The following is a 15,035-nucleotide window of genomic DNA, read 5'->3' on the forward strand; positions in this document are numbered from 1 at the left end:
TGTACATGATGTGGAGTTTACACTGGTCATGTATTCATATATGAACATGGGAAAGTTACATCTGATTCATTCTACTGTCTGCATATATACGTGTGTTAGTGAGCTTTTGCTACTGAACAAACCACCTAATACTAAAGTCTTACACACACACACACACACACACACACACACACACACATTTCTTTTGTCTCACAATTTTGAGTCACCTAGGAGGTTCTGATTTGAACTAACCTGGCTGATCTTTGCAGTGAAATGGCAGCTTGGTAAGGGGTTCTGTGTTTTAGGATGGCCTCACTCACATATCTGGCAGTTGGCAGGTCTATGTGTATATGGGTCTTTGCTCCATATGGTCTTCTTGTCCTCAGTAGGCTAGTCAGGGCTGCTTCGTATAGTAGCCTCAGGGTTTCAAAGAGCAGCAAGAGACGGCAAGTCCCAGAGAGACAGAACTTTTCAAGGTTTGGGGTTAAGTTTGCTGTTGTCCTGCTGGCCAAGCCCAGAGTCATTGGGGAAGAGACTGCCTAAGGCTAATGATACAGGGATGTTGGAGTAGATAGGGGGTCATTACTGCAACAATCTACCGAGATATGCAATTTGCTTTATTATTTGGTCAGTGTCCTAAATTCTGATTCAGCCTCAGGCTAGGGTTGGAGGCAATATGATAGAAAAATTAAACTGTCTGTGATAGTTACAGGGTTTTAAGAGTGTTTACAGATCCCAGTTTTCCCTGAAATACTTAGTATTCATTTGGAGTTCCTTTTAACTTTTATTTTCTGAAGTTTTGAACTACAAGAGCAGGGAGCCTTTAATACTCTTTCAGTAAATATCCCAAAATTGACCTTCAGTATATACTACACTGATGGTAGAAGTAGTATAATCATAATAGCTACAACCATTTACTCAGAGTACCTGGATGCTAGTGCTGTGCATCATCTGGTTGAATTCTCACATCTCACAGTCCTTTGATGTCATCTTGTCGTGCCTTTTTTACAGATAAGGAAACAGACACACAGACATTAGTAAGGTTCCTGAGATTGCAGGGCTGGTAGGTGGTGCATTAGATTTTGAACCCAGGTCTTTCTGACTGTATGCCTACCATCCAAAGGATTTCTTCCCTAATTAGGTTGATACGTGTTTTTTTTTTTCTTAAGTATTCATATGTTGAAGGCTTCTAGTATTTTGTATCATCCTATGAAAAAACTGAGAACCATGGTAAAATCTGAATTTTTTCCATACCCTATCACTTTCAGTAGCTGGACCAAGTCATCAGATTTAACATAGAGATAATAGAATGGAAACCTTACTTCCATTTCCAGATATGGTTGTTAGATATTTTAGAATACTAATCCCTCTTTGATCTATGACTCTTTTTAAAATTTCCCAAATAAAATATAGAATCTCAAGTAATTCGGAACACATATTTAAAATTTCATCAGAAAATAACCTTCATTCAAAAAATGGACCACGTCCCTCTTGTGTGACCTTCACTCTCTGCAATAACACACTGCATATAAACTGTATATTTATACTTCCCAAAACGTTGTTTGCTGGGGTAAGTCAGTTCCTCTCACTAACATATGAACTCCTTCAACACAAAGACTTTTCTTTCATTTCTGTCCTCAGCATATAGCATAGTAACGAGAACATACCATATTGTTATATGATTTTGTAATTGAATTTCATACTTAATAGTGAAATTTTTTTTCTTTTTCCCTTCTTTAGGTTTACTTATCTTCATTTCTGTCTAAATGTCTTTCCCCCACTTTCTATCTCAATTCTTCAATTTTCTTCTGCCACCATCTACTGCCAGACTAGCCTCATGGCTCTTTACTTTTTTGGGTGACAGACTCTTTTTTGATAAAGCCATAAAGAAAGTTATCTCTACAGAAAACAGATACTTCACAAAAACAGAACATTTTATGTTTTATTTCAGAGATTAAGAATGCAAACCCTTTAGACTCTGAATCCTTCAGGACAAAACTAGATTTTTCTCATCCTTGTGTCCCCCCATATTGTATTTTCTGTTTACTAATGCATGTGAGTTAGCACATGCCCACTATCTGTGCATGTTAATATATGTTGTAAAAAACTGTTGTTAGAAAGATGTTTCTAATACGATATTCTGATATTCTGGAAGTACATATAATTACTGAGCACTTGAAATACGAATCATTCAAATTTAGATGCCCTAATTGTAAAATGCACCCTAGATTTCACAAAATAGTATAAACTAAAGATATATGATATGAATAGTTTTAAAATCATTGCATGTTGAAATAATAGTCCAAAAAACTATGGACATACTGAGTTAAATAAGATAATAAGATATATTACTAAAATTAATTTCATCTTTCCTTTTTTTTTTTTTTTTTAGAGAGAGAGAGAGAATCTTTTTTGTAGATGGATACAACACAATCCCTTTATTTTTATGTGGTGCTGAGAATCAAACCCGTGTCCCACCCGTGCTACGCAAGCTCTCTACCGCTGAGCCACAATCCCAGCCCGCTCCTTTTTTCTTTCTTTTTTTTTTTAATACCAGGGATTGAATCCAGGGGTGCTTCATTGAGCCACATCCCTAGCCTTTTATTATTATTATTATTATTTTGAGACAGAGTCTCATTAAATTGCTTAGGACCTCTTTAAGTTGATGAGGCTTGCTTTGAACTTGTGATCTTTCTGCCTCAGCCTCCTGAGCTCCACATACCTATAATCACTCTTTTTTAAAGTGACAATTAGAAATGTTAGAATTGCATATGTTATTGCACTTGAAGGTTGCTATCTAGGTTAATTCATTAGCATGGATTCATAAAATTGGCAGTTTAAAAAATTTCATAAATCTACTGGATTAAAGATTCCATAGATCACCAACCTTCATTTGGATGGTGCTACCTATCCCTCCACTCCCATATCAAAAATTCTGAGAACAAATGATTTACTGACTTTTCCCTACTTTCATAAGTATACCTAGAAAAAAATGCAGTTGTCTTAAGTTATTTTCAGTAATGAAAAGGAAACAGCAAAGTGACTAATGTAAATTGAAGGATACACTATTTTCTTTGGAATGTTTTGGTTCTTGAATTTTGGAACAGGTGTGGTTGCTGTTGAAGGAAACAGCAGAGTCACACTCAGCATATTTCATCTATGAGAAGCTGGAAAATTGCTCTGTGTCTTCTGCCTTCAGTATTATGGATATAGAATCCAACATACATCAAATTGTTCTTCAGTGCAAAATCTGTCACAGGGAAGAGTAATGTTTTGACTTGAAGACTACTTGGGCATAATAGAGTTAGACTTATTATGTCAAAAATGCCTCACAAGCCAAGTATTGTGGCATTTATGTCTAATCCTAACTACTCAAGAGGCTAAATTAGGGTGATTGCAAGTTTGAGGCCAGCCTGGGCAATGGAGTGAGAGACCCTGTCTTAAAAAAAAAGTGGGGGGCGGGCAAGAGGGGCTGGGGATGTAGCTCAGTGGTTAAGCACCCTTGGGTTCAATCTCCTGTGCTGCAAAAGGGAGTAAGGGGAGAAAAGCCTCACAATACCCTCTTTTGGCTTTAAGAATTCCAGAGTAAGTTTGCTGTGGATTACTGAGAATAATTATATTAACTCAAGGTCAGCCAGTCAAAAAGAAGTTAGTGCTGACTTCTTTCCTATTAGCATAATGAAAATGCCCACTTTCAGGGACTTGCAACTTGGAGTGGCATGGAGTGCACACCACCATCTTGTAGAGATGGGGTAGGTGCCAGCTACAGCAGCCTGAGTTTGGTCAGGGGGGTGGAAAGTCAGACTAGCAGCCAACAGTTTTTGTAAACAACAGGAAGGAGATTATACTATCAGGTACCAGTTTATGCCAACGAAAATCAACCCGTTCGCTACTTTTGGCATGCATGCCGCAGATGGACAATGCTTCGTGTTTTAAGGGTCCATGTACAGGAAACTGCCAGTAGTAAGAATCAAGGAATGATTTTTAAGTCTCTGAAGCTCAGACCTGGGATTTGGGAGTTGAGTAAAATAACTCCTAAGTGTAAACTAACATGACATTTTTAAATTAGGAAAACAGCTCCAAAAAGTCTGTAGGATTATAGCTAAATAGTTAATATGGAAGAAATGTCATAGAGGGTTTAGAAGAGGGATGGAATAATCCAGTGTTGATTCAAGTCATTGAATTACTTTATATCTGTTTTTAAAAGGATGGGGAGTGACATCTAGCAGAGCTGTTTGGAGATTTGATTGATGTTTGAAAATGCTTTAATATAATTTGTGAAGTATCCAATAAGAGTAAAATATGTCATCAGAAGTGAATTGCCTAAAGCAAACTTATCAGAATCATCTTGAATAGATGCTAAACAGTTCTGTCTTTGTTCTAAGTTTTACTTAATAGGGCATTTGTATTTTTTAAAGAATACCATATTCTAATTTTCTTTAAAGTGTCAGCTGTATTCTTGGGGTTGTTAATTGTTTCTTGAGCTTTAATATGCTTTGAGGATGTTTGGTCACCTATAGAGAACAGTTTTTCCAGTTGCAGCCAGCCGAGCAGTTAAATATACTTCAAAATGCTTCTTGCCAAGGACATTGTCTTTTGCAAATATTTGAGATGTTTGTTCTCAGTTGTGATTTATTAGTGAACCTGTGTCCTCATAGCAACTCCTTGGGAGGTACGGAAGACAGAGCCAGAAAGCATGTGGATGCAATTAGTTCATTAACTATTCAGAAAGATTTTATTGAAGGGTACTCAATTGATAGGCTTATTGGTATGTGTATTTGATGCCTACTTAATTTCACACAGTACCCCATTTAAATCATGCTGTTTAAATAATCTTACCGAATGTCCTTTTAATCTGCTTTTCCTTGTGAAAGAGCATGCAGTACTGCCACCTTGTTGCCAAAGTTTTGTCTGATTTGAATGTGCATAAAAATCAAGTGATTGCCTGTTGCAGAAAAGAGCTTACTCTTTCTCTTTGTCAGTACTTGCAAAACCAACTTAAAAGAAGTTAGTATTATTGGACTGAATTCAATAATTAGCATAATCATGATGCTATGTATTGTTCACCAGGGCACGCCCCTTGGCCAAATTTCCCATTAAGAGGACACCGATGTTGTCCTAGTGAATAAATCCCGGCACACATGATGCAAATCAGCGTGTTCCTGCCTGCTGCTCGGCTGCAGTTAATTTTAGCCAGGGTTTGTTCTATGAGTTGTAAAACTGTTTACCCAAGTAGAAGTTAGTAAGCTGAAATGTGACTTCTCCGCCTAATGTGATAGGATATCTATTTTAGACTTCAGATTGTGTTTATGATCCGGAGAGCAAACTTCTGAAGAATTGTGGTTCAGATTTCCTTTGAAACTACTTGTAAGTACTGAGTGAATTTTTAAGAGTTCTCTTTGTTCTTTGCGCCTCAAATCTTCCTAATGTGACTATCATAGAAATTTTTAACTCTTGGGAAAACTGGAAACTTTGGGATTGGTACTTTAGGACCATGTAAGATGGTGGCAAAAGCTTTTTCTTTAAATGTGTACTGAGGAAAGAAACCTGCATTATTCAGTTTCCCAAGAGAAATTATTTTATTCTTATTTTTATTTTTTCAATAGCAACCTATAGATTATTACTTATTTTATCTGTTAAAATGTTTGATTAGTCGAAATGGTTCCTGTAAATACAGAAACATTATATTGTGTCACATTTAGCTTTATTTTCTATGGTAACCTAACTCTTGGGTGAAAAATGTTCAAAGCAAATTCCTGTTGTACCCGGCTCTACAAGTTTATACTGCAAAAATAATGGGAGCATCAAATGTAATTTTGTTAAATGTATAGATGATTAGCTTTTTAAAAAAAGATTTTGTGCTTAAAAATAGACCCATATGCTCCTAAACGGAAGCATTTGTTAAAAAATTAAATTATGAGAAAGATGTTAGAGAGTAATTTGAAGCATCCTCTATTTGATTGAATTAGTTATCAAAATTATTCAGAGGCCTTGAAAGTCTCTTCCCTTAAGTGTCTTTAATCTAACAAGTTATTACTAACTTAATTTTGGGCTGAGGAAAACTAATGACTTTAGTATTCAATATTTTAAAGTAAATCAGAAGCATTTTGCTTGTTTTGAATGTGTTTGCATTCAGGGTAGACTGACTTCATGACAAAACAGCTTGCTTATGACACACAACTAGGCAAAAATTCTTTTATCAATTAATGTATAAATTACATCAGCTCAAGAATATTGAGTTTAATAAAACAATTAGTCTTCCAGATCTTCATTTGTGAGCAAGGAGGAAGGCAGACCCTCAGTACTGTGGATGCCATTTTTCTATTTTGCAAAAAACTTCATTTAAAACTTCTTTGTTATTATGTGTTGTCTGATTTTTAAATACAAATGACATAAGGTGTCAACAATGAAAGGAAATGTTTCATGGGTACATTTAGTAGGAAAAGAATGTAAGAAAGGAAAATAGAACTGAATTCCTACGCTATTTTTAGAAAGAAACTTTTTTTAATCATAGTTTTTTATTGAGCAGAAGAATAATTTATAGTCTAGATTAATTATAACAGAAAATTCTCTCATGTCATCTTCGGCAGAAAACAGGATTCTGTTCCAGTATATTCTTCAGAATATGTACATTATTCAAAGAATGTAACAGTTCGTGTTCTTTTCATTGTTAGTAAGGTGCCATCAGAATCTCCAAGGGGTGTTTTTCAGGGTATGTTGTAGTTGTATGTTAGGTTCAAACTAAAATTCATTAGTTGTATTTTTTTGGCTTGCCAAAAAGAAAAGCTGATTAGATTTTGTCCATTTTTTTTAAGTTTATATTGATTTCTATTTTAGTGAAACATGTATTTTAGGTTGAGTTGTTAAAATGCTCATAAACACTTCCAGAGTGTTTGTTTTGAAGATTTATGTGCTGTGAGAGAGTGATCAGGTGCATGAAAGAGGAGATAGTATTAATTATGTAAGTGGCAGTGTCAGAATCACCTGTGTTTGCTGGTTCTAGAATTCTCTTCACTACTTATTCTTTGCACCCAATGAGGTGATACTGGTTGTGGTTCCCTCATATGAGTGGAGGCTCAGACTGGTTATGACCTTGTGACAGATTACAGCTCGGCCACTACAGTCACAAAACGGGGTCCACATGTCCAGAAACACACGCAGTCTTGCGATCTGTAGAAAGAGCCTAGGAGCCCTCAGTTTTGGCCATGTGCTATGCACACCCACCCACACCTTATGTTGCTGTCATTCCCACTGCAGGTGATGTGCACATCTGTCCTCAGTCCTGTTTGAGCTGCAGTCACTGTCCTCTCACCCTAGTGCTCTACCTCTTTACATGCTTAGAGACCCAGAGGCTTTGACAGATTGCTACTGATTGCAACTGATTTATTTTACTGTTACTATTATTCTTAGAGCATAGCTTTCTGCTCTGAAGCTTTGAGGAAGTTTTCGGGGAAGCAGAAAGGACTCTTTTCTCTGGGTCTCCTTCATCCCCATGAGGTTTTGTTTTCATTTTTTGGCTGTGATGGCAATGGAGCCCAAGGCCTTGCAGATGCTTAGGCTACACTCCCAACCCCCACATGAGGTTTTTTAATAAGTAACTTGTCTGCATGGCTGTATATAACAGGCTGTCTTTTGGTTTGCAACCAAATGCTCAGTGATTACATCCCTAGAATATTCTTTTTCAAAAGGAAATTTGGTAGCAAGAGACTGTTATATTCATTTTCAACTGTGTTATCTAAAATGAAAGAAAGAGTGAGTGAGCAGAGGGATGCCTCCAGCTTTGCCTTGTTGGACACAAGTATATAGTAATAGGATCTGCCTCTTGGGAGGAATGCTGATTTCTCCAGGAACTACTGGCACTGTTGTTATTATTTAGCATGTATTAAGCACCCCCAGAGCACATACAATTCACAAAGAGAGCATAGTTCCTACTCTCAAAAAAATGCATGTGCTAAAATTTGGCAGTATACAGAAACTGGGCCCTCTGACATACAATAAATAAACTGGCAAAAGGAAGAAAAGGGAAATAAGATGGAATGAGGTGAGTTGAGGGTAGTTTAGCTTTCAGTTCATTGGGCTTTTAACAAATGGGATTGGGACAGGCTCTTGTTCCCCCTAGAGTGATAACTCTCTTCCTCTTTCAGTAGCTGTGGAAGTGATGGAAATAAGTGAAAACACTCACCCCAGAAGCTTGCCCACGGCTCTAGTTTTCTTATCAGTTCTGCAGAGGAGATTGAGCAGTGTTATTTATATCTGAAACTCAGTATGTGGTGGGGTGAGTTTGATAGAAAGTCCAATAAATATGAAAAGCAGCTTTCTTATAAAGTGATATTGAATTAGAAATCTGAATTTGAGTTGCAGATTCTCTCTTCCCTCCTGAACTGATTTGTAGTTGGACAAATTATTTAACCTTGCACTGGTTTAAAATGTCGAGTCAACTGTGAAATTAGTTAGAGGAGAGCTTTAAGCTTCTCAGAAAACAGGTATCATGAGGGTCTATGAAGCATTACGGCAGCTTATTAAGGAATCAGAAGAACATGACTCAGAGGAAGAGCTAATAAGGCAAGCTTGGGTATTGGAGATTAATAAATATGCATATACTGTATAAATCCATGAATCACTCCTTTCTTTATACCAGCCTTAGCCAGTCCCTGACTAAGATTCTGCGTCAGGTTCATGGCTCCACAGCTGAAAGAAGCTTGGAGAAGCCTCAACAAAGAACCTCAAAAAAAAAAAAAAAAAAAAAAAAGATTAAAGGGTTGGAAAATGATGCCTATAATAAGAGGTTAGAGAACTTCTATTATTTAGCCTGGAGGGGAAAAAACTGACTGGTGGACTCTTGAATTGTTACTCAAGTATATGTATGCCTCAGTACAAAGAATGAGGCCAACTAGTATCTGTTTCCATTCAGATTGGAATGGTTGAGTCCAGTAAGGGTTAGATTAGGATAGTAGTTCTCATGATGTGGTCCCTGTATTCTTAACATCAGCACTAACTAGGAATCTGAGAAATGCACATTCTCAGGCCCACCCAAGACCTATTGATTCAGAAATTGTGGCAGTGAAGCCCATGGATCTGCATTTTTAACAAACCTCTAAAGCAATTCTGATGCATGCTAATGCTTGAGAAACACTAGAAGAGATATTAAGAAGAATCATATAACAAAAGGGAGACTTTAGATGATGGAAGATGTAAACTTTTTCCTGAAGTCATCTAAAACTGCATTTATATTTGTTTGCAATGTTTCCAATGTTATCTCTGAAGTCAGGAGCTAAATGACCTCTCAAAGTCCCTTGTAGCTCTAACTTTGCTCTGGATTCCTTTTTGTCACTTAGAGAAGATTAATATTTAATCTGGAAAATTTTGCAATTACTTTTTTGAATTTAGTAATTAAGACAATATTCATTTTGATTTTGCCTTTGTGTGTGTGTATGTGTGTGCACTTGAATATGGGATATGTAGCATTCTTGGCTTTTATAACTATAGTTAATTACATGTTTGCAGAGTATTAAAAAGTCCTTGAAATGAGAAATGTGTGGGGTTTGTTGGGGATGAAACCCAGAGCCTCACACATGCCCAGCAAGTGCTATACGACTAAGCCACACCCTCAGCCCCAACAGTACCCATTTTAAATGGGATCAAGTGAAATAATGTGAGAGTGATAATGGTGTGCTATCGGTATATCCTACTTTGTTTCAGCAGTGTTACTAAAAGTCTCTCCCTTCCCATTGGACTTTTCCACAGCCACCTAGAGGAAAATTCGGGTAGAAATGGCATGTATTCAAAACAAGGGCTCCCTCTTGACCTTAGCCCATGACCTTTATATAACAGAAACTGCTGGTTAGATAGGTCACCATGAAGCTAGTGTCAGAAGAGAGGAGACTGTGGGAATAGTTTATACCCTGTTTCCCCAATTCTTGTCACTTCCACAGGACAAAAAAAGTTCAGGAGTGAGGTGACATACCACCTGCAGAGATGCCATTCTTCATCCCTGCCATGGGGAATTCCACTGGACACTCTAGAAGTAGCGGGTAATGTAGAAGGACGTACAGAAAATCCAAGCAATATATACGTTCATGGGTCTCCACTGCAAGTGTAGGACAGGAATATTTTATCTGGACAGGTTTGTTTCTACAGCAAATAACCCAATGGTAAACTTAGGAGGTAATTAAAACAAATTAATGTCAAATAATTCAGTCAAAATGTTCAAGACCACAGAACCTCTGTCCTCTGTCGTGTCATGAGTTATCCAGATTTAGGGAGGTATCAATTCTTGCCCTTCTGACTCAAAACAGTGACTCCTAAAAGAGTCCTCTTCTCACTACCTCAGACCCCCAACACACTTGGTTTTCACATTATATAAATGCTTCTTAAATTTGGTTATATTTTTGTCCATTAATATATTTTCTTTGTGCTTTTTGCTTGATGGAATTGTCTTGGGTTGGGTCGGTTTGTCTTGGGTCACAAACCGCTGAGAGTTGTGTCTATTTGTTATACTTTGTATAGTATTTAGTACAATAAAAGCTTTTATGATCAGAATGAAGAAAGGGCTCTCTGAGGACATGTTTCGCTAGTACTATTTAAAAAGTGTCACACAAGTAATGCACTGCTGTGTCCAAAAAAACATGCCCTCCCTTAGCCAAGGAGTCATGTCCTTAACATTTTAGCACTTGAATGTGGGATTCTTGGCTTTTATAAAGTTAATTACATGTTTGCAGAATATCAAAAAGTCCTTGAAATGAGAAAAGACAGGTGAGGGCAGTTTGGCTCAAAATCCACTTTGCCTTATAGGGGATGTAGAGATAAAGTTTGCAAACATGTATACTGTCTTTGGACCTTAATACGTTTGGGGGAGAAAAACTGATCTCTCAGACATCAAACTGCATCATCTATGTCTGTTTTCAGAATATATGAGATCCTAGAATAATGGTGGTTGGCCACTAAGATAGATATTGTCTTACCCTTTAGAGGGCATGGAAAGCCAATTTCTAATATCCTGAATGATTCTCCTAATACAGTTCCTTTGAAAGCCATGAACTCTCAGTAATTATATAACCAATAGGAAAAATTCCAAATCTGGTTGCTGAGGTTCTTAATGATAGCAGTCAAAAGGTTATTATCTGGGCTGGGATGTGGCTCAGTGATAGAGCATATGTGTGACCCTGGATTCTATCCCAAAAGACTATTTTAATTTCTGTACAAAGAGAAATTAATAAATAGTTATTCTTTTTGGTATTTTTTCCTGGAAAAATTAAGTTTTTTCTAAAATCAATCTATAGGTAGTTCATATATTTGCCATTAAAAATAAAAGTAGCTCAGTGTTTTGGGATAAACTTTGTCTCATTATAATGAAAAAATTAAACATGAAGGGAAAGGCCAGAATAAAAAAGCTTTTATTGTATTAGACTGACTATGCAAGAATTATTGATCTAATCATTCAATAAAATATCCCCAGAAACAACTAAAATGTACTGGTTAAATACTTTATGGTATTGCCCTATACAGCAATACTAACAGCTACTTTAAAATGATAATGCTAGATGTAGTAAAAATAGCAGTTTATAAAATATTGTGTATTGATGTCCTATTTTTGCAAAAGGAGTGTATGTTTGCATGGTCATGAAAAAAAAAAAAAGCATACCCCAAATATAAGCAATAATTTTTTCTCTAGGAAATGAGTTTATATGTGATTTTCTCCCTTTTCTTTGGCTATATGTTTGTCATTTTTTTCTTCATTGAGCATATATTACTTAAGTAAAAATGAAAAACTTACTTTAAAAAACTATTTTAACTCATTTTAATATTGACTATTATTTTTTATTTAATTTGGCAGTGGCCTATCAGGGGCTTGCATAATTGCCTAACCCAACTGATATTAGTACACTAAAATGGTAATAGTGGTTACTTTGCAGTTGTGGACTGGGAGCATTTTTCCTTGTTTTCCTTTCTAGTTTTTTATACTTATCCAAAATTTTTATATGAGCACATATTATTCTTATAATGGAAAAATTTGACCTATTTTTAAGACAGAGACTTGAGATGTTGACTCTTGGGAAGAAGCCTGCACAAACTGATGTAGAGCAGTGATTGACAGAAGTTAATTATGCTAATTCTTCAACACTAGAGGTAATCAGCAAACATCTGATCTTACTACTGCCCTGGATCTTCAATGAACTCTGATCTCAAATTGGCCAGTATGTCAGGTTCAGTATTGTTTGCAGAGTAAAGGAAGGCAGCTGGGATCCAACATATTTTTAAAACAATTAAAATAGTACTTATCCATTTAAATTTGGTAAGGCGCCATCACTCAGGATCTTAAGTGCAAAATAAGGACTGGTGGGAACATATTCAGTAGACCTCAGGAAACATCTTGAGTGACACTGATGAGGGATGATGGAAAGAACAAGTCACCTGGCTAGTATTTCCAGAGTACTTATTTTTGTAGTATCAGAGTGTATCTCACCAGTGTTAACTAAAAATGATAGCACTTTAAGATAGTCCTGGCTCTCAATTATTTCTGCCTAATGCTGCTAGGGTGTCCTTGTGGCCTTAACTAAAGGTTATTTGCAGTAACTGTTTTGGGACTGACAATTTAATAAAAAATTGAGCAAAAAACAATAGCCCTCCAGCCCCCCTTTTAACCTGCTTTGTATAGTGACAGGTGAGAATAAGTACTTCTGATGGTTATTTAAAGGGTCTCTCTCTGAAGTGTGTTCTAAAACTTGGCCTAAAGTGAAGTGGAATCTGTCACCAGGTCTACTTTGGGCACTCAGGATTAGATTGAGACTAAATTAACTCCACTTTCAATGGGATCAGAACCTTAAAACTTAATCTAAAATCAAATTGCCTTGGGAAAATAGAAGGAATTCAGGATCCTATGTCCCAGATTTAGACCTGGCTTTTCATATGGAACCTTTGTTACTCATAAATGAGTATTTCTGAGAAGTCAGAAGCTGGTTTTTCAGGTTCCTTCTTACTGTTCTTCATCCTCACAAGGAGTGCTCCTCTTTTCATCCTCATCTTTATCATCTCGTCTCCTCCTACAATTAGATGGTAGATGTAATTATGTAATTCCCTGCACTGTTGCCTCCAAAAGAAGTGAAGATATATCCACACGGGGAAAGAGAGATATAGGTGAACCCTGTAATTCAGATATTCAGTGGGTAAGGATTGTTCCAAGTGATCATCATCATGGGGCAATTTCTGGGACATCAGCATGTCCCAGCTGCCAAGAAATCTCAACTGAGTTCAGACCCAGGGCTTTCCTGCATTCTGTATAAGCACAGGTATATGAAATGCCTCATCAGGGTGGAATAAACAGGCAGTTGAAGTTAATAGAATTATTTGCAAGTTGAATAGTTCAAAGGAACAAAAAATGTCCCCCCCCCCTTTTTTTTTGTACTGGGTATTAAACTCAGGGGCACTCTACCACTGAGCCACATCTCCAGCCCTATTTTGTATTTTATTTAGAGATAAGGTCACAGTGATTTGCTGAGCTCCTCACTTTTGCTGAGGCTGGCTTGTGAACAGCCTTCTGAGCCACTGGGATTACAGAGTGTGCCACTGTGCCCAGCAAAATATGTCTCTTTGTGTCCTTAAAAGGGATAGAGCATATAAAAAATATTGTTAGCATCTACAGAGAAGGTAGGAAAACTAATGGCCATCAAGGGCAAGATGCTGCCTCTTGTAAGAGGAAGAGGAGAATGGACCTCAGTTTAAAGATGTGAGTTAAATGTATTTTCTTCTTTTTGTTTTTGCTTTCTTCTTCATCTTTTGTTTTGTTTGTTTTTGCCTTTACTCTAAAGACTAAAACAAATGTGATATGAATGTAGTTAACACAGTGAAGTGGTTAGGAGTTATAGATGAACACATCTATTACAAAGTTTTTTTTGTAAGAGTGTTACGGTAAGCTGGGCATTATGATGCACACTTGTAATCCCTGTGGCTCAGGAGGCTGAGGCAGGAGGATCATGAATTCAAAGCCAGTGAGACACTGTCTCTAAATACAATACAATACAATACAAAATAGGGCTGGGGATGTGTCAGTGGCTGAGTGCCCCTGAGTTCAGTCCCTAATAATAAAACAAAACAAAAAAAGAGTGTTGCATTAGACCTGCCTTGAAATTAAAGTGGCAGCTGGCACAGGAATGGAGAACCACTGGGAAGCTCTGTCACTTTGTGCCTTAGTCTGCTGGGCAAAGTGAAGTATCCCTAGGGACTTAGTACAGTGCGTATCCGGCCATGTGCCTCTTTCTGTCAGGCCTAATTTTGGCCATCTCTACTTTTTTTTTTTTCCCTTAACCTTTGTTTGGGTTTTCCCTGATTTTTAAGTTGTAATGTCTTCAGGCTCTGTCAGACTTGTCAGTTCTAATTAAGTAAACCTAGAATTTTTATTTGAAGAAAAATGACTCAAAGCGTGATCTAGAAGAAACTTCTTTTGATCAGGCATAAGAACTTGACATTATCATATTACATTAAGTATTAAAATGATCTTCTCGAAGATTAATTTTTATTTTGTTCTGAAAAGGCAATGGTATAATAAGAAAGATTTTATTTTTTATCTCTCCACTAAATATTAAGAGGTCAGCTTCTAGGAACTCCTGTGATTAGATTGGATCCATCTATGGAAGAGCAGTACAGATGTAAATACATGCTTTTCTAAAGGCAAATCCTGGTCACTTTTTCTGTTTAATTTACATGCAGTAAAAGTCACTTTTTCTGGTGTATATCTTGAGGTTTTACAGATGCAGAGATTTTTATGACCATCACTGTAGGCAGGATACAGAGAAATTTTAACTCCCTAAAGAATACCTTGTGCTGCCATTTGTTTTTAGATGTCCCTTCCTCCCCTTACTCCCTGAGCTGTTAAGGCAGTCTTTAAGCCCCACACCCATGATATTGCATGAAAATGTAATTGGTTAAAGAGGTTTAAGCTAACCTTTGACTAATAAATGGCTTATGCTGTCCATTGGGTGATCCCTAAAGAGCCAGACTAAAATATAAAAACAAGGGGGAAAGTAACCAGAGTCGGTATACCATATTATCTGAAAGGGTCA

General features: G+C 36.8%; 1 protein-coding gene across 10 annotated transcripts in view; it reads left to right on the plus strand.

The window, feature by feature from the left end:
• The window catches only part of Slc20a2 (solute carrier family 20 member 2), a 101,535-nt gene that overhangs the window by 25,990 nt on the left and 60,510 nt on the right, over window positions 1-15,035 (plus strand). Inside the window, exon 1 of one of the 10 annotated variants that reach the window (XM_076853796.1) lies at window positions 5,204-5,346. The exons of 8 other annotated variants lie outside the window; for them this stretch is intronic. The gene's annotated coding sequence lies outside the window, so the exon portion shown is untranslated. Of the gene's footprint in view, window positions 1-5,203; window positions 5,347-13,619; window positions 13,703-15,035 lie in introns of those variants that run through there. One more of the 10 variants, XM_076853798.1, reaches the window with a different exon arrangement.

Source organism: Callospermophilus lateralis, chromosome 4 (genome assembly GCF_048772815.1).
Source record: "Callospermophilus lateralis isolate mCalLat2 chromosome 4, mCalLat2.hap1, whole genome shotgun sequence".
Lineage (NCBI taxonomy): Eukaryota > Metazoa > Chordata > Mammalia > Rodentia > Sciuridae > Callospermophilus > Callospermophilus lateralis.